Below are 22,120 nucleotides of genomic sequence, written 5' to 3'. Positions count from 1 at the left end.
TTTGTAAAATGCTCTTCACATAAAGCTGAAAATAAACCTCTGCTTTCACTTAAAAGCCTGTGTGCACTGACTTCACACACAAAAGGCCTGCTATGGAAAGGCAGATAGACACCTTCATTTTCTATTAACTTCAATCAGCTGCAGCGAGGTGATCCGTGCTCTGCAGAAGGTGCTGAATAAGATCATATATAAATTCACAGAAGTGTCTGAGTGCTCTTGAACATGTTTTCAGCAGATGCTTAGAGGTGCAGAACAAAGGCAGCTGAAAACAGACCTGGTAAGTTTACAATTTTACTTTATCACTGTATTAAATTGCCATTCAACATCCACAAGGCACCACACACTTGTTATAGAAAAAATAAACAGCCTCATAAAAACTAGACTTGCCAGTCTTTGCTCTGCTGTGCATCCCTCTTCTTTACAACTGCTAGCAAGTAAAACAGCCCCCTGAAGGCTGGATGTGTAGAAGTCTGTGCTGGCAGAGTCCTGGTCAGGAGCAGCACTGCAGGCTGGAATGCTGACGCTGGCAGGGTTGCCGCTGCGTTTACTTAACACTCATTTCTCTCAGTCTGCTTCAGAGCAGAAATGCAGGCAATGAAAGCCCATCCAGCCCCTGAGAACCTCGGCCAGAGCGGTTCAGCAGTGCAGGGTTTGTGCAGGTACATGAAAGAGGCATTCAGGAGACACTCCCATTCAGGGGAGGCAGAAAGAGAGCCCCCAGCTGTCTCTGGTTACCTTTTATTGGCATGAAAAGGAGGAGGCAGGAGGGGCAAGGTTTCAGGACAAATGAAAAACAAGCTTTCTAAGATTCACTGTTCAACCTCAAAACAAAAGCTCAGCAAATTTAAGCTACAGGATCTCAGTTCCATTCTTTCAGTTTTGTAATTTACTACAGAGAAGAGAATGAAAAACCTGCTTCAAATAGTGGATTAAACATTACCCTGAAACAGAACTAGAGAGAAAAATATATGTTGTGAACTCAACTAGTTTCTTGGGCAAAAACTATACATTATTAATTCAGCTAGAGAAATAAAAAGCAAATTGGCAAACACATGAGAAAGTGTACCATGTTAGTAGGTATCCAAGGCTCCTTGGTTAAAAACACTTACATCATGATGAAAGCTGGACAAAACAGCTGTCACAGAAGCATTATTAAGTAGAGGGTTTAATCTGTAAACACTTGCCACCCAAATTAAACCAAGATCTGTTGAGATGGACATTGAAAAATGCCTCATTTTGGAAGGCAGGCCCAAAGGCCTCCTTGAGGAAGCCAGCCCAGGGCAGCATGAGGGTGTGGGGCCCTGTCAGGAGTGTCATTCCCTGGAGCCACCAGCAGCTGGGCTGGGGGAATGCTGGCCAGCAAACACCCCCACCCCTCAGCCAACAGGGGCAGACAGCCTGCAAAGCCCTGCACTGTCCCAGCCTTGCTGCAAGCCTAAGAAAACCCAGTTTTGTGTCCTGCATGACATGGCAGACTCTTCCCCAGGTGTGGTGGATGCCCAGATTGGTTCTGGGTTTGCTGTGTGGAGCACCTTAGAGAGAAGATGGATGGGCCAGAGTTTCCTCCCAGAAGGTTCCCGTTAGAAAACCCAGTGCCCCCATGCACCCATGCGCAGTTTGTACCACGAGCCTGCTGGGTATGGGGAGCCTGCATGGTATGGGGTGGCTGCAGGGACCCTTCGTGCAGGCCAAACACAGCCCTCGGTAGCCAAAATCAGCACACCTGCTCATCAAGGGTGAAGGGAGAAGTCTTAGTGAAGCATCCAAGTCCTTCCCATTCCATGGGGACAGCACAGAGTTCCTCCTTCACAGGAAATGTAAGGTCTGCAGAAAACAGAGGAGGGGACCATGGAAGTACAGATTTAGTGCCCAATAAACATGTTTAACAATTAAACAGGTTATGCCAGTCACAAAAGGACAAATAATAACCATAATACCTAATATTTACACAATTCTCTATACAAACCTATTGTTTTTCTGTGGAGGTGTACAAATATTACCCAACCAGTCACCTGAGGACAAATGGTCAAAGGTCTGGCTTCTTGATGAACTGCAGAAGTCCTTTAAAGTGTGACCACATGCTCCAAAGTTTGTTGTATTGAATCTAGGCAACATATGTTTAGGTACGCTTGTGTAAATACCTTGAGATAACTCAGAGCCCTTTACAAATTTAGGTGGCCTTCAGGACAACTAAATATAGGTGGGTGTGTGAGACCTGAAAAATGAAACATACTAGGTTAGGGGCAACTTTAATAATTTTTCAAAGACCAGTAATTTACATCTAGGTTATGAGTTTTTGCTAATGTTTCGATTTCATGACGTGTCTCTAAGGTGTTATCTACCCAGAAAATAAACAACCTGGTTGAAGCAATGATCTGGATAGCATGCTAGCTATCACCTTGATGCACAATGAGACAGAAAAACAGGAAGGAATTACCTGGAATTCATTTGGCAGTACTGTAGAATTTTCTGCAAGGGAAAATATGCAGTTGTTTATGTAATTCCTTAATTCTTTGAAGAGGTGAAATGTATAATTCAGAAAAAGTTCTTAGACACACTTAAGAAGAAAAATTTTTTACTCATTACAGTAACTTCTTTTTTTCTAGATCATTCTTTTAGTCTCTTGACATATCTTGAAACAAACATGGACTGCCAAATATTTTAATCAGAGTACTTCTGATCTCTAATCTCTTTGATACAGATCCTGTCTTAATAAATCATTTCACAGTCTTGAGGAACCATTAGAAGCAAACTACAGCATTTGCAGTTGTAGCATAAAGTTACTTGGCATTCCCATAGGTGATATGAGAGACTAGAAACAATAGTCCGGATTCAATATTAATACCTGAATATTTAAAAATTAATTCATAAGGACTTGATTCCTGTCACTTTTCAAGCCATGTTACTGAAGCTGAACTTAAAACCTGACATTAAATATCATGAGAGACTATGATAAGGTGTATTCCTAGAGAAACCTGACTGAAGGCAACAGAAATCATCCCAGTAACGTGAATAGGATTTGGTCAAAGCCTGTGTTAAATGCATTGTGAGGAGGGAGAAAAGGTCAGAAGCAACTAGATTATAATGTCAGGCTCCACAGCAGGATTAATTATTTTGTCTCAGATCTTTCGCACACCAAATACATTTTGGATGCTATGTTAGAGATAAATAAATCAGTATTAGTCTTATTTTGCTAAAAATAACATTTACTAGCAGCATCTTTTCATCTCTTCTCAGATTTTATGTTGGGGGCAAATTTTGGAGGTGGGAAAGTAAATACTCTCTGCAGGCATCTGCTAAACATAATGCAGTTGTACTCTATTATTAAAACTGTACTCTTTGAAGTGTTTTTCATGGCATTCATTTTCTATGTAACATTCTGCTTTACTAGCATCCCAATATGACCCTAATCAATTTTTCATCCTGGTCATCTTTGCTCACCTGACTCCTCACTTGCAGAGTCTTTTTAGCACTTCACTGGGCAAGTTACACTTCCCTTTCTGTTTTAACTTTGTTTTATTGTATGTCAGTCCCTGATGAAGAATGGACACTGCCCCTGCACCTGAGCTCCCACCCACACAACCAACATTGGCAGAGTGTTTAGGAGATTCTTCTGTTCACATTTCTGTTACGGTGCCAAGTTCAGTTCTGTCATGTGCTACTCAACTTTTCCTGTTTTCTCCCTGATTGTGTGCTCTTCCGTTCTTCTCCTGAACCACCCCACCTTCCAGAGGAAGCAAAGGAGCTGCTCACACTGGACATGGCCAGAGCCTGCCCAGGGTAAGCTCCAAGTGTGGCCCCATGCTACCACAATCCCATTAGCACCAACTTGGAAGTCCTACCCATTTCTGGGGAAAGCCTGCTGCTCATCTATCACGCTGGCTCAGCAGAGAAGTAGCAGTCTTTGAAGGGATTTAGCTGTGTTCAAAATGAGATATTTTTTCCCACTTATACATATGAACATCTGCACCCCAGTTTTAACATCCTCATTACCCAGTGCAGGAGAACAAACAGAAAGCTTTCCAGGAGGAGTCTTCAACAAAAATAACAAAAAGAACTGACTTAAGAGGTTCAAAGCCACATAGGAAGACCCATACTTTCCAAAAAGTGGAATAATGAAAAATAAAACATCCTGCTGACAATATTATTTGCTAGTGAACAGATCCAAGCTTTGTGTGACTTGCAACATGTAATAGTAAATACAAGAAATTGCAGCATCTCACTTGCAGGAAACGCCGACCAAAAATTTAGTACTAAATATGATTAGAAAATACTAAAGAATTTGAAAGCTTTGCTTCAGATATTGCCATCATTAATTACTGATTGCATAGGAAATTCACATGACAAGCTTGTTAGAAAGGTTATGTAATCTGTTTCCAAATGCACTGTAATAAAATGTCGATAAAAAGTTTGAAATAATGAAATAAATCAAGTTATCATAAATCACACTGATTTACATCAATATTTACCCACCAAGAGATGGTTGATACTTAGACAAGTTTTGGTAAATATTTTACTGACTCACTTCTTCAGGGCATTTCTGTCAAAAAGAGACCTTGGAAAGGAGACAATAGACATATTTTAGAGGAGCATGCAAAGGTAGTTGCAAGAGAGGCACAGAAATAGAGATTAAAGAGCAAATGAAAATTTAGATATCATCATAACTACCAAACTCTCTCACTCCACCTTGAGTCCTTCTGCTCTTTTCCTGTATTTCCATGCTAGGTTGTACACAAATAGAAAATTATTACTATGTTTTAACAATTCTTGGGAGTCCCAGAAATATGTCCCAGATTGAGGAAATCCTTTTCTCTGGACACACTTACTCAGCATCACTACAATCCACTACAAATATACTACTTACACTTTAAGCTGTTGCCGCTGCTTCACAAAGCAGACTGAAATTTTGTGCACAACTTTGACTCCTATGAAGCAAACATAAGTTTCACAAAAAATTCCCTTGCTACCACTGAGAGAGAATGGCCTATGAAATTCATACTGCACAAAACCAGAACACAACACTTTGGAAGAGGAAGCCACTATTTGATGCTGCAGGGGGAAAAAGGCATAACCTAACTTGTACAAAGCACGTGGACTGAGAACCTTATTCTTATCACTTATCCCATGTAACAGAGCTCATCCAATTGATCTTTATTTGGATAAGTAACTTTGATGACCTCCTGGTCATTACTGAAGATTACAAAGTTTTATTAAGTCCTTGGGAAGGGGTTTTCCTAACAAGCTTAAAAAAAAACCAAAGTATTTCATCATTCAAAGAAAGTGCAGAGAACTTTCATGAAGATTTTGTCTACTTTCCAGAGTTGTGGCTTTTTAATTTCTACAAGGTAATAAAAGCAAGATTGGTTTCTGGGAAAACACCTGAAAATATTGTGAATAGAATCAGAGAATAACTGACTTCAAAGGAACCCATCAGGATTATCAAATCCAACTCCTCGCCCTGCACAGGACACCCCAAGAATCCCATTATGTGCCTGAGAGCATTGTCCAAATGCTTCTTGAGCTCTGTCAGGCTTGGTGCTGTGACCACTTCCTGGGGAGCCTGCTCCAATGCCCAGGGTGAATTTTTTTTTCCTGATAGCCAACCTAAACCTCCCCTGACACAACTTGGTGCTGTTTCCTTGAGTTTTGTCACTGCTCACCACAGAGAAGAGATCAGTGCCTGTCCCTCCTCTTCCCCTCATGAGGAAGTTGTAATGTAATGAGGTCTCCCCTCAGAATTGTCCAGACTGAACAGACCAAGTGACCTCAGACACTCCTCATATGGCTTCCCCTCAAGGACTTTCACCATTTTTTGTCCCTCCTTTGGACAGTCTCTAATAGTTTAATTTTTTTTTCATACTGCAGTGACCAGAACTGCCCCCAGCACTGGAGGTGAGGCCACCCCAGCTCAGAGCAGAGCAGGACAATCCCATCTCTTGCCCAGCTGTGATGCTGTGCCTGATGCTCCCCAGGACAGGGATGGCCCTCCTGGCTGCCAGGGCACTGCTGGCTCAGATTCAGTACAAAACATAAGGGAGGTAACATGGAGGAAGTCAGGAGATTAAGCTGCACTCAGGATTGTGCATCACTTTACAGACATTGCTGTGTTACAGCTAGCAACCAGAGATGGAGGTCTGTATGGTTTCTATTATATTCTTGTCCAAAACAACACTAGAAGATAAAAAGACACAGCTGTGAAGTACACTGGGATGGGGTTTCAGAAAAATAACTCCAGTTTCATATCTCAGTTGGGTCATGCTCACATAACAGGAATGAACATTTTGTAATTGCATTGACCAAACAGGACTTGTACAAACAACACCTGATTAAGTTTTGTCTTGCAGTTTCCAATGTTCAACTGCAGCTTTTTCTAAGAATTTCCTATTCCTGGAAATTATGAATTTTTCATGAGTCCTCTGATGAACTGTGAACACGTAATGAGAGATTAGGTGATTGATTGAAATTATTCTTGTATCCAGTTTTGAACTTAATTAGCTTGATTTCAAGCAATGAATTGTAAATGTACTGAGAGTATGCTACTCCAGACACTAATTATACTATTTCTAAATTGTTCTAGGACATTTCTATGTGTCCATATACCTTGTTTACAAATGTTTCCAGGTTTTTAAGCAGTTTAACTTAATAACCCCAGTAAAGACTAAGCCTAAAGGTCACACATGTCAGTGTGATCAAAGTCTCTCTGTTCCTAAATGAATATACAATTCAGTGCAAGGTAACTGGCACAATGAAATCACTGCTGTCAATTGATATAGGCAAACAGATCACAGCCTGGGAGAAGGTCTATAGGCAGAAGACCCAGCCATTCCTCTCAATGTCATCCCACACTTCTGACAAGAATTTAAAAAAAAAAAATCTCCAATCCACCTTTCACCCAAAACAAGAAAAATTAGTCAAAATCACTAGAGGAGGATGACATGAATGCAGTAGTCCACTTATCATTAAAACACCCACAGAGTGTCCAAGCAAAACCTCACTGTTTTTCTTGTCCACTTTTAATGTAAAGATTTTGGATGGATTTTCTAGTGGGGAAAAAAACCTTCACAAACAAGAAAGAAAATGTAAAAAAAACCTATTTCAACATTTAAACTAAGCCATCTTGCTGCCTATATTAACAAAATATAATAAAATATAATATCAATTACAATGTCTCAGGTTTTCTCTAGGTTTTCCTAGAAAAAATATTCATATTTAAATTTCTGGAGGAAAGGAAGGGTGAACAACTGCTGGAAAAAGATACACTGACATAAAGGTAAGAAGAGGAAAAGTGAGGATGTGTCCCAAAGGCTCTTCCATTTCCTGCTGCCCCTACAGGAAAGGACAAGAACTGAGAAGGTTCCTGTCTGCTGCTGACTGGCTTTGTATATTCCCTGGTGTTTCACTGCTTCAGTCTTATTCTCAGCAATAGTTTTCTCACCCAGGTATCTATATCAGTTATTAGCAGTAAGATCAGAATGAGATAACTCAGCAGCAGAAAGACATCTCTTCTCTCTACAGAAAAGAAGTTGTGGAATAGAATCAGATACAAACAAAAAACCAACAAAACAAAAGCAACAAACAAACAAACAGAAACAAACAAAAACCCACCCTCAGGCCAGATTTTCTAAATTTAAACACTTCTGACAGCATCATAGTTCATATAGCTGTGTTGAAAGAATGAGACTGTGGAATCTGCCCATGGCCATATCTGAGAACTCTCCTGCAAATGGCTCATGTCTGTGTTAGCTGCCTCCTTCAGCTGCTGGAAGTGGGTGTCTGTGTGCAGCCTGCCTGTTGGAGTGGCCTCTGCAATGACCAAAATTTCAAAATTACCAGATTGCTCTAAAGGATTGGGGCAGAGAAGACCATGGCCCAGACGGGAACATTCCCAGGCACACCTTAATTCATTGCAGGTACTCACACAACAGAAATGTCTTTTTAAACTAGCATTCTAAACCTTCCTTTTTCAGGAGGCAGTCACAAGTGAGCAGCAATCCTGTTACTAACTAAAGGTGCTTGCAAGGAAAACTAGAGGTGTTCACTCTGCGGATCACAGGGATGAGCTGCAGGTTTTGCAGGTTTTTGGGGGGTACCTAAGAGGCAGGTACACCTCAAAAGCATCACGAAGACAGACACCTTAACATGGACTCTCTACATCATCTTATAATTTTGCTTTGTGGAACTTTGTGTAACAACCCTTGGAAATTCTCAGGATGTAACACACAAGCGTGTGCACTGCAAACAGCCTCTCACCAGCTCTGTTTGCATTGCTGCTCCTTAACCTGAAACCTCAGGTTTAAATAACTGTCAGTTGATTTTATCAATGTTTGGTTTATGAGTCATTCAGCCAGCACAATGGGCCGAGGAAGAAAACAGCACCTTTACACACATGCCCTAATTTTTCTGCTGCCATGGGAAGGCAGAGAAGCAGAGAGAGGGCACAGGAAGGAATTGTAGCCTGAACAAAAATATATGTTCCAACCCAGAGGTCTACCTGTTAGGCACACATAAACTCATAAATCAAGTCATGAGCAGAACAGCAGGAAAACAGCTCTGGGACATTATACCACATGTTTTGGTATAGTTTCAAGTTGCAGCAAGTAACTTTCTGCTAAATTGCTTCCTATTTAAATTTGCTCCTTTGCACAAACCACAGATTTCCATACTTTTTTTTCCTTTTTTTTTCCCACCAGTAAGTCTCCAGAAATTTGAAAATAGGGGAGGGAGAGAAAAATCACTGCTCTGGATTTAGTTTTATACAAAGGTCATGTAGAGAAGGAAATGTCTGCCCTCCCACACACAAGTGCTAAGGACAGTTTTGCTAAAATTAGCCGCTGCTGGAAAAAGCACAGAATCGAGTTGCTTGCATGAGTCTTTCTCTTTTCAGCAGAATTCTGCACCATCTCAGAGCCCAGCAGCCTCAGCCTTGCCTGGTGCTGAGCACCTCGTCTGGCCACTGGCTCCAACAAAAGCAGCAGAGAGAAAGGCACATTTGCCAGTCTCAGATTGCACAGATATGCCCAGACTGGAATCATCTGGGATGCATTAGACTGGGAAATCTCTGTCTGTGCTAGCATACCTGCTTTTCATTCGGGGCAAGTGTCATTGAAACAAGATTTATACGTTAGACTGTGCTGATAAAATTGTGTCAGAACCTGGGTTGGTCACTCTTATCTCGACATTAAAATTAAATATTCCTATGAAAACTAGCCTTGACTTTTGTGGCACAAAGTAAATAAAGAACTATTTGTTTTGTTTAAAGTGGTGAATTGCAGATACCAGAATAAAACATAAGGATGGGAGTGGAAAATTTTGCATTATGGCACTTGGTGATTCATTATGTTTTATCTGTGCTACAAAGTAATTTTCATATTCTCTGTAAATTGTTATAGCTTCTAAACCTGATCACAATTTCAACAGTAATAGACCAAAACCAGTATGCAAATACTGATTTCCTATCTTATGTTCAGGTCTTGCTAGCGATTGTTCAAGTACAAGCATATTAGATTTATGAGTGTTTACCTTATCTGCATCCTTTATTCAGAGGTGTGGATGCTTACCTACACCTTTGTGATGCCTGGTTAATGTTCAGGGCTTCAACCACTTTCTTGTGTTCTCCAGCACTTCCTTGCTTCAGCCAAATCAAAACCATAGGCAGCACTTCAATACTCAAATTTTTGCCAGACAAAAAACAGGCCCAGAAAATTCCCTGGCCTTCCTGTGCGGTCAGCTGTAGCAGGCAGACCCTTCCCAGAGGCACTTATTTTCACCATCGCCACCCCCACCTCTCCACAGTAACACACATGGCATGAATTGTCCTCTAGACATGCCTATTTAGCCTCATTGACTATAGACAGGGCTTAGGTGACTAAATGCATTTCTCAAAATAGGCAAGATAAATCTGTTACTGGAACCTAAGCCTCAGGGAAAAGAAAAAAAAAAAAAAAAAAGAAAGAAAAAATTACCATCAATAAGAACATGGGTGTCTTTTCCTTTAAAAGCCCTACTCTGTGGATCCCATGGGATCATACACCCACTGGGCATTCTGCAACTGCCCTGGCTTCCAGTATTTCTGGTGCAGGCCTTGGCATTGATTTTTGACCTTTTGGAGCCCTGTTTGTGTTAGGCAACACGGCTCTCTCACTTTCCCCAAAATGCACAGGAGACTAAAGCAGGAAAGTGAAAGCAATAGCAACATTCCACCATGCAGGGAAAGAGTTAAAGACACAAGGAGCAGGAAAGCTGTCTTTCTTTAGGAGCTCCTACCGTTTCAGTCACTTATTAAAAGAGGATTTATATTTCTGCAGTAAGGACCTGCACTTCCTCCCTCTGCTGAAGCCTTGTGTTTCTCTGCCAGACTGTGATGAAAAGGGCCCTCCCTTGCCCATCACCAGCCAGCGCTGACGTCACCCTGTTATTCTTTTTCACCTTGCACACATGTTGAGGCTTCTCTGTGGAAGTCTTGCTGAGACACACATCTCTTTGTCTCTTGTTCCTCTCTGCTCGGAAGGCTTTTTTTTTTTTAATCCCAGATTTATTTTGCGCATAGCTCAAGCAGGAATGTTTCTGGGATTTCTGAGGATCCATACATGTAAATAATGCTGTTCACTAATGGCATCCGACCATCCATTAAAGCCAGAAGTCATTTCTTTGAAGAGGGTGTTGTACAGAGCTCTAACTAGGAAGTCTTGCTCATCTCTAGTTTGAAAACTCAGACAGTGTACCTGACTACAGCTGATCCAAGCAGGAAGCTTAGGAGGATGGGCCCCTTTTGCACCACAGCAGGGTTCTGTGTAGGTGAAGGTGGCTATGGAACTGGTCACAGGGTGATTTAGCTGCAAGAGATCCCCTCTCCTTCCTGCATTTCCAGAGAAATGCTGCAAAGGCTCAGTGCCTCTCAGCACTTCTCCCTATTGGAAGGGAGAGAAGCAGAGGCCATCCTTGAGGCTGCATTTAAAGACATGGCTAGGGATTGTCTCGATTTTTTCTTACCTGCTAGTGTGTATTCTTGGCTGACCTGTGCATGACAAGCACACATGGCTGCAAAGGAACTCCTGCAGCCACTTCCCTATGCCTGGCCAAGCCATTTCCACGCATCCCACTCTATTCTCCCAGTAGAGAGTCTTTCACAAATGGCCATCACCATCATTTGCCAGAGGAGGTTGAGCTTATAGGCAGCCAGAGCACTGCACAGCAAAGACTCAGTAAGCACTGCAGACCACTCCCAAGATCACTTCAGATATGGCACAGGTGTAGCCACAGGCTTTCCTTGTGGGAAGGAGAGAAAATTGGATAGCTGTATGTTGTGTACCTCTGAGGTTTTTAGAATGAAGAGAATAAAGGGAAACAAGATTAAGAGGTGCATTAGGCCGTCTCTGACAGCTCTTTTCTATTTATTGGGAAGAGTCTCCCACTGAGATCCTGGGACGTTCTGAGCCCCTGAGGACTCCATGAAGAAGCTAAAATTTGTAGCCACAAATGGCACAGTTTTTCTGTGCAAGGCTGAACTATCAGGGAAGGTATCAGTGCAGCCTGCTGCTACTGATACTGTAAGCAGAAGACAGAAACAGTGGATCTTTTGTTTATCAGCCCTCTACAGTATACAGCCCCTTTGTGAATAATAAGCCACCTTTTTGCAACTCTCATATGGTGCAATGCAACATTTTCAAGTCAGCTCAGCTAAACTGAACCTGCAATCAATTGATATCAGTGGGGTAAAACAGTCCTGATAAGAAAAATGTCTGTACAAGGAAATTCTGAGATGCACGGTGCAAGAATAAGTTAAACCAGGGAGGACACGTTCTTTCTAATAACTGCAAGTTACTTTTGGCTGGTCTTCACATCTCAGATTTACTGCTTATACTATGGGAATCATTGTATTGCCTTATCACGGGCTCATATGAAGCTGTGCTTACTCATGCTTGCAAAGCATTCAAAGATTAGAGAGAGCAGCGTCTGTAAAACCATAAAGAATACTTTGTTATCATTATTATTTCACCAGAGCAATAGGGAAATACTCTTTAAAAATGCTTCAGTTCGTTAGTTCATAACTATCTTTTAGCTGCTAAAAGCAAAAAACCAGCAAGCTGCAGAGTAGCAGGTTCAGACTTCATTTGTCTCAATACAGGCCTATTTGTTTGCCTCTGCCACAGGTGGTGATTACTTTTTACACTGTTTTAATAAAAAGGTAAGTAGTAGATGTAGAGGTGAAGGTAAGAAGTAGATGTAAAGTAAAAGCAAATGAATCTGGGACTCATCCTGAGACATCTGTGTCCTGAAATGTTACCCTCCAGCCCACATTCCAGGTTGCTATCCTTCTCTCTGCACAAGCTTCTGGGGTCTCATTAATGCACCAGGCAAGTCTACACAGCAAAGGGCTGTTGGAGATCCTGAGGTAGCTTTGGGGGAGCTGGCTTGTCTGCACGGTGCATTGCAATGCCAGGCACGGATGCTAGCTTGGATCCCAGATGCAATATAGCCTGTCTGTATAGCAAAGCACCCACGCTAATTAGCCCTGCCCCTGAGGATGCTGCAGGAACCGAGCTACTTAGCTATGCTGAGAGGCACCTCTGTTAATTAGCCCAGGGAGAACAGAACAACACTAACAGAGCTTCCGATCATGGCATTAGCTCAGGGATCTCTATAGTGTACTTGGCTGTGTAGCATAGCTGAGCCCACAGCTCCCTTGAGCACCATCTGAAGAATCTAAATACCTTCTTTCAATCCAGTGTCACCATCTGACCCTGCTTTTGCAAGTATTCATAGCTGTTTTTCTCTTGATGGTAGGAAAATTAAGTAAATAGATTCAAAAGAATGCAGAAAAAAAAGCCAGTAAAAACCACACTACAATAATCTAGTGTTATTAAATTCAGCTACAGGTAGTGACATGCCTGTAGGGAAGCACTGCATATTCCTAACCCATCTTGATAAAAGGCATACTTTGGCTAGTGGTGCATGTTTTGCAAGCAGTGTATCTCTAAAGTTACTGTTAACTCGAGCCAACTCAGTTACGAACACAGACTATGATATATTGAGTTGTAGCCATGCAAGATTTTCCATTACTAGTGCAGGGCTGAATGAAATCATTGAGGCACAGGTACACACCTAGGAAAGACGAGCAGGAGTTTTGTCCCCTTTCCTTCTCCCCTGGCTGCACCATGAGCTGGGGCAGGGCTGTTGTGGCAGGTTGTGCTGCCTGCAGCAGAGCCCAGCTCAGCAAGGATCGCTGTCTGCGCTGTGCACAGCGTGCACAAGGCTGGTGCCAGCCCAAGCACCGCACACGGCTCTGCCTCCAGCTCCCAGGGTTGCTATACAACAGCACGGGGGTAAACAATGCCCTGTCTCCACTGCAGCCAGCACAGAGAGATAGAGGATGGTGATGTGACTATTGTTAAGGGAACGCTTCCAAATGCCTTTCCAACCACTATATCATAGGTACGCGCAGGAACGCTGAGTTTGTGCCTTTCAGAGAGAAAGCGTGTGTGCTTTGTGCCATTCCAGGAGCACGGTTTATGGTTCTTATTCTTGAAAAATGGAGCACAGTGATTTCCAATTACCTTCCAGGCATGTGTGTAAAGGCACCCATTTCTTTCCCATATGTTTCAGAAGAAACTTTTTGCACGTGGGTAACTTCTGAACATAAGGATATAAGCTCTTAAGTCCCAGTTTGAGTTCTTGATCAAAATGCAAAAATGCATGGTGAAATTTTAAATCAGCTTCAAAACCTTATAATGTGAAGCTGCTGGAACCATTGAGAAAGTCAAAACTTTTAAGTGGATATTAGGAAAACAAAAATGCCAGAGAAAGCAGAGGTTTCTTCTGGAATTAATATGGTTTCAATAGAGAGAATACTTAGGCTTCTTCTAAAGATTGCTACCTTTTAGGTACATAAAAGCAAAAAAAATATGGCTCTTATCTTTCAGGTTCCCAATAATTTGCTATTATGATATGAAGGTGGGGGAGGTGTATGTAATATACGTGAAAATCTGAGTTCAGTATTTAATTTTTACTTCTTATCCTTTAGAAAAAAGAATCTTAAAAGTATGGTTTATGCAGCTTTATAATAATTGTCAAAATAATATAGTGTTCTACAGGGTTTACTAATGCAAACTGGGTTATCTCACACAACCTGGACTTTACAACAGGGGTTCTGGATGTATACCAGACACACAAAATGGTCATTAACTTGATATGATATGAGAAAGGTGTTGAAGTGAATAACTTATATAGTAGTAATAGTGGTTCTGTCTATGAACAATTTATCTTGCTTTTGAATGGCAAAAAAGATACTTTAACTTGCCTTGTCTCTGGGCAACTTTAGAGTGACCTAGACACTTCTCAGTTTCAGAGTTCAAAATTGGCCCCTCCTTTTATACTTGGCTGGTGCTTAGCCCAAAGTTGCAATGCATCACAGTGTCTCACAGAGACCTAAAAAAATAGAAGAGACTGAAATCCTAGGCAGGAGCATCCTGTAACTCTATAAAAGTCAATGCCGAGTCCCAAAATAATGAAAACACCCCAACTTTGTTTCCAGCTGTATAAATAACTCAGATTTTCAGCTTTCCTGCCAGAACTTGGCTGTAAATACCCTTCACTTTGTTCAATTTTACATCTACCAACAACCATTTTCTCCACTTCTATCTATTCAAAACAAAACATGAAGTGCAAAGGTTATCAATTCCTAAAAACCTCTTGTGCATAGAGAGACTCACATGGTCTCTGTCTCAATGAACAACAGCTAATCATTCATTCTCATTATACTGGCACATAAATCTTCTGAGTGACCAGGGAAACCAGAAGCCTGCTACCTCATAACATTCCTTGCGTGCCTGCTGAAGGCGTTGTGTCTATACATTGCCCACGATTCCCAGAAACACGGACTTAAGAATAATTCAAGAGACGTAAGAAGGACTACGAGGGAAGGATAACCTGCACGTAAATATTGCCAAGAAGCCCTCAAAACTAATTGCTTGAGGTGGTTATGAAAATAAAGAAAAAAGTCTGTGATGCTTATCAATCTTATTTCTCAAAGGCTGACTGGCCTTAGTATCGTTTTACATCATTAAAAAAAAATTAGGTTAACACTAGAGCTTATAATTTTATTCAGCTTGAGAGCCCTTAAAGATCTGCTACATGGACAACAGTTTCACATTTTTTGAGGTACCCTGCACTGACCTCTTCCAATCATCCAGAGAAACTAGAGGTGCAGCGGACAACAAGCTGACATTCACAGAGCTACAAAGTCATCTGTGAGACAGAAAGGTCAATCAAGTAGCCAGAAGTGTGTCCGGGGTGTAAACACAGCATTTCACAAAAACAGCGTGGTCCAGATCTGCCTGACATGTCCATATAGGCAAGGCCAATGCCTTTTGTGCAAAAGGCATGAGTGCCATTTCATATGAAAAAGCATAAACATCTATCTACCCTCCAAACTCCTAGAAGTATAAATAGTTTGAGTGACAAATACTTCTGTCACAGTGTTCGGGATACCTTCAAAAGATATTCCCAGCACTATATATGACTAACCAAAGCCTGGCAGAGTTCACCCTTATAAATATATCCTGGATAAGCCTGTTGATTTGAACAAGAATTTGTGTGTCTGTGTCTAAAGGAAGAAGAGAAGAAGCAGGAAGGTTGGTCATGTCAGTCACTTGTGTAAATTTTTCAAGTTGACTGGTAGAGTTTATTATCTATGCTTTGACAGCAATAAGAGCATTGAATTCCTAAATGTTGTGTATTACGTTGCACAACAGGTTTTATCACAGAAAAACTGAGTAGTGTTGATGAATGAAGTTTCACATAGGTTACTGTTGAAAAAAAATTAGACATTATTTGCATAGATTGCATTAAGCTGATTGTTTCCCACCCCTCCCAAGTACTTCAGTACCTTGGAAATAAATTACAGTCAGAGGATTATTAAAATAAAATTTTTTTAAAGTACTGAAGTAAATTTCAAACCACAAGACAAAGCAAACAGTACTGTAGTCTATTTTCAGACCTCCTCAAAGTTATTCATATTCTAGTTGTCAAACAATCATACAACTCCCAGACATCTTTTTTTTCCCTGAAATCCTGTTATGGAGTCTTCCACAGACACATTAAATTATTTCCTCTTCAATATGTTAAGAAAGAAAAAAGGAGCAACCATCCTTAAGTCACATGTGTTTCTCTTTAAGAAAAAGGGTCTCCACAGTTCAACAAGGCAAATAGTTCTCTGTAAATGAAGTCATGCTGAGATTTTTAAAGCACCTAGGATTTGGAAAGCAGTATTGGTAGCAATGTCATTGTCACACAAGCTAGAAATACTCCTTCTCACCCTGTTTTTTAATTCCAGCCTTCCTGGGACAGTGTTTCAACCTGTACAAACCAGATTCTTTGCTAAATTTACAACTGTGTTGAGAAACACGTCACTACAGAGAAGCACAAGGAAAGCTGTGTGAAATACTAAGGGTTTAAATGTCCTTTCGAAAATATTTGCTGTCATTCTGACCCAACTAGAAGAAAAAGGGAGATGAAACATTTGCAATAGCAGCTTGCCTCAGTTGGTAGAACCTGAATATGGGATTTTGCCTGGTTTATTTTAAGTCTGAGCAGCTAGCAGCTGGAGTATGTCCCACATGCTAACACTTGGAATTCCCCAGGGAGAAGGTTTGTTTCAAACGTACACGCCAGCCCTCCAAAGCTGGTTGTCTTTGTGCTTTATTAAGTTTACATCCTCCATCCTTGCCTCAAGTCTCGATGGTAATGCACCTATTCTGAGCAAGTGAACGTTCTTGCCAGCTTCATATGGACTGGTTTTGATTTAAATGCAATCTATGAACAATATCTACTTGCACACGCATACACACCCCAGGCAGACACTGAACAGACGAAGCCTTGCAGACTTACACAGCAGCTGTGACAACAACTGATGTCACCTCCTTTGCAGAAATTTCCACAAGCGTCTTCCAAAGGCCAAGTTAAATGAGATAGAGCTTATCAGTTTCTTTAAAGTGCTCTGGATGAGACCAGTCCATGTGACCCCCTTCCTGGCCGCGGGGGTGTGGTATGTCACAGCTCCCCTATCAGCTGGCACATGGCAGTGGGAGATATGAGACAGCAGAAAAGCAGTAGTAACAACACCACCAGCCTGCCTAAGACAGAGCGAATGCGCTGAGTAACTTCAGAGTGTGCTCACTTACTTTCTGCAAACAGGTGGAGGCTGCTCGGCCCTGGCTTCTGCTTGCACATCCCACTCAGCACAGATGGGTGCTAATGTTGCCAGCTATGCTCTGGAAAGGCTACGGTTCGTTAGCGTCGTATTAACGCCTCTAGCAGTGAGTTGCAATATTCTTTTTTTTCCTTCACAAACATTCCCCTTCTTCTGGATATTCTGTAAATAAAAAAGAAATTACTAGCAAGGATGATTTTCCAAAAGCAATTGCTTAAGATAAATTCCCTGCCTTGTTTTTTGCAATAAAAAGATTAGAAAATTTCAGAAGATAACCTCCTCAGCTTTACTGCTAAAACAACTGAGTGTTTCAAGTTTCCTTCACTGCCTTTAATTATTATTAAATGATCAGTTGTAAAGAGTTCATTTTTAAAGCTTCTCACAATTATTATTTTTATTCAAAATACCAACTAGCCAATAATATATTAACAGAAACAAATATGTAATATTTGCAAAACATCTCAATACCTCATACTTGGTAGGACAAAAGGACTCCTTACTTGAAGTAATTTAAAAACATAGCCATAGTATTGAACATTGCATTCAGCAGCTTGCAATTTTCACCCTAGGGCTCACCCAGTTTCTCTGCATGGGCCTGTTAGCACAGAGAACAGCCTTAAGCACTTACCCCAAGCTAGTCATCATATTTTGATTAACAAATGTTGGTAATGCAATTTTTTCTTTTTGAATGTGCCCCTTCAGTGTCTGAATTCAAATTCTTGCACCAGCATAGTTACAGTCACTCTAGATCTCTTGGGCACGTCCCTTGCAAATCGTGCTATTGGTGCAAGACCAACAGTTTCCAGAATACAGCAGCACAAGGTATAAATCCTGAGTCAAGCCCAGCAGTGAAATATAGCTATACAGTACACGTAAGTACTCAAGAATTTGTGACTACAGTGCCAACAGAAGCTGAAATTCAGTCTTATGCTCCATTCCCGAGCTACATCTCCTAGCTCTGCTACTGAGTGTGAAAAGACAAAAGTTAGGGAATTTTAAATCAGATTTTTTTTTTGTGGTTCTGCCAGATTGTTCCAATCTTACTGCAATCTCACACCTGTTAAGAATCTCCCTGACTTGTCTAGCCAGCTCACATTGGATTAAAAAAAGCTACCTTGCCTTCACCCATTTCCTCTTTCAAAGTTAAGTGTCTGCAGATAGAAAAATAAGCTTTCTAGGGCACTCTCCTATTTCAACTGTGGCGTACCCAGCTCAAAATTGTGGCTGGAACCTGGATGTTAATGTCACCTTAAATAATAATGTTTTTTCAGGTGCTGGCCAGAGTTTTAAGAGATAGTTCCAGCAATGAGCATATCGGACGGAGCAGCAAAGACACAGCTGCTCGAAACAGCAACATGCAGTGGATATACATGCAATGAAAAAAGACCTCCTTCAAGGAAGATATTGAAGACAGCTGCAGATCAGTCCTCCTCAGGGTTCATTAGCTTTTTTCATCTTCTGTAAACCAGCCCTGGGCATGACTTTAGAAGATGATTAAACCAAAAATTTGTGTGTCATTACACCTTCTCCAACTCCAGCTGCAACATTTTATCTGTGGAAGCCCCAGGATCCAAGATCCAGGATAGAAGCCTTCTGTCTCTCTACTGCCTTGGCATGCTGGTTACAATCTCTGTTCCCACCACCACCTATGTCTGAATTGTGATTGGTTAAAGACCCTTAATCCTTGCTGGAATTGTATAAACAGAAACATGGATTGCCAGCCACCTAAAATCTCCGGTGAGCCCTGGACTGTGACAAACAAAAGGCCTTTCAGTATTCTCCCCAGCAAGTCTTTCACAAAGGTAGAGTGAATTTTGTGCCCAAGTTCACTTCCTCTTTATGCTGCAGGGATGCTCTAAATGGTTCTGTTATGTGTAGGACAGATACATATTTATCTGTAATCCTGACCATACAGATGGTGAGATGCCAGCTATGAATCAACGGAATCTACAAAGTTTTGCCAAAGGCACTCATAACTGTGAGTTACACACATGGGCACTTTAAGTGCTAAAAAATGCCCTACTCTCTTCACACCTGAAATATGGGTCCACAGCCCTTACACCTACAGCATTCACAAGCCAGCGCAAGGTAGCCCATGCACAGCAATTTTAAGTTTGAAATGCAGACACATGACCTCAGATTCCACTCATAAAGGACTATCTGTGTTGCAATGTTTGAGACTTACAAGTGCAAACATAGCAGAGGCACTAAGGGCTTATGTGAAAAAATAATTATTCCATGTAGAAAGGAAGTTGGCTTGCTTGGAGAAGAGGTGTTAATAGACTAACCTTTTTCCCCAACACCAGCCTGCTTACCTGAATATATGAAAACATCTACTGATGCAGCACTGTATTTATTTGAGGTGGGTATCATATCCCACTCATGTTAAATGTCTTGCTGCATTTCAGACCAAGATAGTCATTAATGGGAATACCAGTTATAAGAGTCATTTAATGAAAAATAACCCTGGACAACTGTGCTGCAATTTGGAGGCAGAGGCGTGCAGATCATAGCACACAAATACAGCTAAATTTAAAAGAGTAGCTTCAGAATAGACACCTTCCCCCCTTCCACCAGGTTCAGGACAGTTAATAAGAGCTAGATCTTGAATGACAGTACCAAAACAGGGACTTGGCAAAGAAAGAACTTGCTTCAGCTGAGAGATATGCCAGAGTACAGATAAAACCATCAGCAACTGGAACATGAAAAGGGTGGAAATACTACAAAGATCTATGGTAAAACAGGAACTTAGGTCCTTCTCAAAGGCAGCATCACTTTGTTACCTAAACAAGATTCCTTCTTCTCCCTATCTCAAATATATTTCAACTGCAGTCAATGGTAACTCACAAGCAGTGGCAAAAGCAACAATACTTGCATAAACATGGCATTAGTAAATTAAGCACAGGTCCTCTGGTTGCTCTAGCTGTGCCTGAGTAATGTTTCCACAGTCACTCCTTCTATTAACAGAAAATTAATGTCCTCTGCCAGCCTAAGCATGCACATAAGTAGGCTCCTAACCCTACCAAAAGGAGTCAGGGCTGAAAACTGGGAGGACAAAAGCCTACAGGAAGTGTTTAAACTAAGCCAGACCCCACTGGGAGAGAACCAAGCATTATGTAGCTATACCTATGGGCTGGGTGGGATCTCAGGAACACTGAGGGTGTGGGACAATCTCCCCACCTGCTTTCCTTCCAGCTGGAACTGAAATAGGCACCAGCCAGAAATCACTTCACAGACAGCAATACAAACGTGTCTAGGAGAGACAAGTGCTGTTGATGCAAAGTAGGCAACAGCGAAGACCAAGGGCTCTTGTTCTCCCAGAAAATCCCTTGTACCTGAAGGGAATGCAGGACTAGCATGGATGGGCAAGACCTAAAACTCTGCAATCTCCTTCCTTGCAGTGTAAATATGTAGATGCTTCTTCTTCATTCTGAAGTTCTTTTGGGTATGCTTTGAGTAGGGCTAGGAAAGGATCAGCTTTGCTGTCTCAGATTAGATACACTCTCCCTTACATTTTTTTTCCAGCCTAAAGGGGTTTAGACAAGGGGTAGTTTCTAAGGTTGCTGGAAAGAAGCCATAAAGCTGCTAGGAGACTCAATGGAAGATGTGGCTTTCCAGCTGCTAATCTGTGTGGCAGGGGCCCCCTGGACATCCACACCTCAGTGGAAGCCCTTCCATAACTCTTTCTCTCAAGACTCCATTATCCCTAGTGTTAGCATCTCTGCAATAAAATTAAAATCTGATATAAGATCCAAATTAGAAAAGGAAAAATATGGGGCTTACAACATCTACACCGTCTATGCCACTCTTACCTCTGCTTCTATTAATTGACCCATCTGCTTCCCAGAACTGATACTGTCTGCACTCAAAGGAGGACCTTGCTTTTGCTCTAGTAGTGGAAATGGGTGTGCCTATTTGGGGGTGTTTGTGTTCTTAGGGGGAGGTTTATATCCTCTAAAATAAGTAACTTGTAAGGGTTCTTTATGGAGATGCACATGCAATTTCTCACCAAGAGCCCAAGGCAGATTATGCCAGGCCATTTCATAAGATGTTGGAGTGCTAACACATGGTGTGCATGGGCACCTTTTATATATATCACAAACACCTACTTGCCTGGAAGCAAATCAATAACTCCCTACACCAAAGCTTGCATTTGTTTGCTCTTATTAGAGGTGGAATGGTGCCTGAGGGAGGGCCATAGGCATTCCATTACTTAGGATCAGTGCCTGAGCAAAATGGAAAGGCTGCTAAAAATAAGCAACATTTGCTCATTGGTATAAATAACAAAAGCGAGAGAGAAATAAAAACAGAAAGAGAACAAGATGAAAATGAAAACTGGCCCCAGACCAGGCCTTGCAGAATGACCAGTCACCTCCTCATTGCCAATTCTCTCACCATCTCCACTATGGGCAAGATACTTTCCACTGCCAAGTGCCCTCATCTTCTTTCCTGAGAGGACCATAACTTGCAGATTCATATTGGGCCTCAACATAAAAGACAGCTCCCACAGCACCTCACAAAATACCACTGTGATCCTTGTGGTAGCTTGTGAAGTATTTGTTCTATCTCTATTTTGTTTATTAAGGGTATTATGGAGGGGGGTGAGAAAGGGGAAAAGCTGCACTTCCATAAGGCCATCATCATTAAAAACTTTATCCTCTCTTTATTAAAATAGAAATAACTTTTGGATTACCATTTTTCTAACAGACTTCCGGAGCAAGCAATTCCCAGAGCACCCTTGGCTGCCTGTTTTCAAGTACTAAGGGTGAGAAAGTTAAGCCTATCTATACTTGGAGGAAAATAAGAAGACAAGGCTAATTAAAAATTCACCTTTGTCCTCTGTTCCTAAAAGCACTGCTCAGCCCCATGACACCAGACACTTCAGGGTGAGCTGTGTTTTTAATGGAGAGTTTA

At 41.4% G+C, this 22,120-nt stretch overlaps 1 long non-coding RNA gene across 3 annotated transcripts in view; it reads right to left on the bottom strand.

The window, feature by feature from the left end:
• The window catches only part of LOC135445867 (uncharacterized), a 37,669-nt gene that overhangs the window by 3,849 nt on the left and 11,700 nt on the right, over positions 1 to 22,120 (bottom strand). For 2 of the 3 annotated variants that reach the window (XR_010439619.1, XR_010439621.1), the window contains 2 exons: positions 17,178 to 17,368; positions 938 to 1,824 (listed from right to left, as the gene is read on the bottom strand). This is a non-coding gene — a long non-coding RNA (uncharacterized LOC135445867). Of the gene's footprint in view, positions 1 to 937; positions 1,825 to 17,177; positions 17,369 to 22,120 lie in introns of those variants that run through there. The other variant, XR_010439620.1, reaches the window with a different exon arrangement.

The sequence above is a fragment of the Zonotrichia leucophrys genome, chromosome 3 (assembly GCF_028769735.1).
Source record: "Zonotrichia leucophrys gambelii isolate GWCS_2022_RI chromosome 3, RI_Zleu_2.0, whole genome shotgun sequence".
Classification (NCBI taxonomy): domain Eukaryota; kingdom Metazoa; phylum Chordata; class Aves; order Passeriformes; family Passerellidae; genus Zonotrichia; species Zonotrichia leucophrys.
Note: the sequence above shows the minus strand (reverse complement) of the source record. Positions and strands in the feature narration are given on the sequence as shown.